We start from the raw sequence: 1,512 nt of genomic DNA on the forward strand, positions 1-1,512 counted from the left end.
AGTTGGCAATAGGCATTGTGAAAGATGGAAGGGTAGGTTTTCAATTGTTAAAGGACTGCATTCTCCTAAGCCATATTCCAAGCTTGCTCTTGTTCTTTTCTCAGCAGATTCTTTACTGGTCCCTTAACATCCCTATTTCTTAATGTGTAGATAAGAGGGTTGAGCATTGGCATTAAAAGTCCATAGAGGAGTGCAAGGAGCTTGCCATTCAATTTGGCTGAGTTGCTCCTGGGTGTCATATATGCATAACCACTGATGGCTGAGCCACAGAGCATAATCACGACCAGCAGATGACACCCACATGTGTTGAAGGTCTTTTTGCAGCTCTCAGAGGACTGGCTTCTTAGTACTGCTCTGAGAATGCCGGTGTAAGAGAATAAAATTAATCGAATTGGGATAACCTTTATGACAACCATGGCTGCATACATCTCCACTTCATTGCTCCATGTATCAACATATGATAAACTGTCTGCAGCAAGGAGTTGCTTAAACCTGCCATCCAAGCCAGTGCTGCCAACTGTTGGCATAGCTGAGAATTCATGATAACTGTAATGGAGAGGCCAGCAGACAGCTACATAGCGATCAAAGGACATTACTGAGAGCAGTACACAGTCAATCCTAGACCAAGAAGATGAAAAGTTGTGCTACACAGCCCATGTAGCTGATGTTTCTCCAGTGTTCCCAGGTATTCACCAGCACCTGGGGGACAGTGGAGGTGGTGTAGCAGAGGTCCAAAAGGGAGAGATAAACCAGAAAGAAGAACATGGGGGTGTAGAGTCTGGGATCAAGGCAGAATAAGGTAATGATAGCTGAGTTCCCAAGGAGGGTCATTAGGCAGAAGATGGAGATAACCACAGAAAGGGTCATTTCCAGTCTGGGCCATTCAGAGAAGCCCACCAGAACAAAGCCCTTGGGCTGATGGAAGGTCGTGTTGAATCTACTCATCACTGTCACACTACTTGCTGGAAACACCGAGGTCGGAATTTGGGGAGCCTTTTTATCCTGTGTTTAGGACTTGACTCATGGACCTGCGCTGATTGAAAGAACTGGATGAGGGATGCTGAAACAAATTAAATCATGGACATATTTTCTTTATTTCCTCACTCTGAGGAAAGAGCATTATGTATCTGTATTTATATCTGTATCTGTATTTTGACAACATATTTTTCCAAAGCTTTCACTTAGTAAGCCCACCGGAGTTTACTATTGGGTATTTATTTATTGGGTATTACCCATTAAAGAAAGAAAAGAAGCATTAGAAAATATTTGTTATAAAAGAAGTTGTTGGATTTGATGAGACATCATTGGACCTTCATGAAATCCCTAATTTCCTGAATATTTTCTAACTTTATTCCCTTCAATCCAGTTCATTGTCTTGCTATTTTTTAATGTATTTCTATTATAACAGATGGAAATCATCACCTATGAAAGTCACTATCAGTAAGAGAAGTTAAATTATATCATATTTCTCCTTTCTTTTTGTTGTAATTAGGACAGTATGGATAAAATTCT

At 40.7% G+C, this 1,512-nt stretch overlaps 1 pseudogene; it reads right to left on the bottom strand.

Moving 5' to 3' along the window:
• Positions 1-403: 403 nt before the first annotated feature.
• LOC131275302 (olfactory receptor 2Y1-like) lies at positions 404-945 on the bottom strand (annotated as a pseudogene).
• Between the last annotated feature and the right edge of the window lie 567 nt (positions 946-1,512).

The sequence above is a fragment of the Dasypus novemcinctus genome, chromosome 22 (genome assembly GCF_030445035.2).
Source record: "Dasypus novemcinctus isolate mDasNov1 chromosome 22, mDasNov1.1.hap2, whole genome shotgun sequence".
Lineage (NCBI taxonomy): Eukaryota > Metazoa > Chordata > Mammalia > Cingulata > Dasypodidae > Dasypus > Dasypus novemcinctus.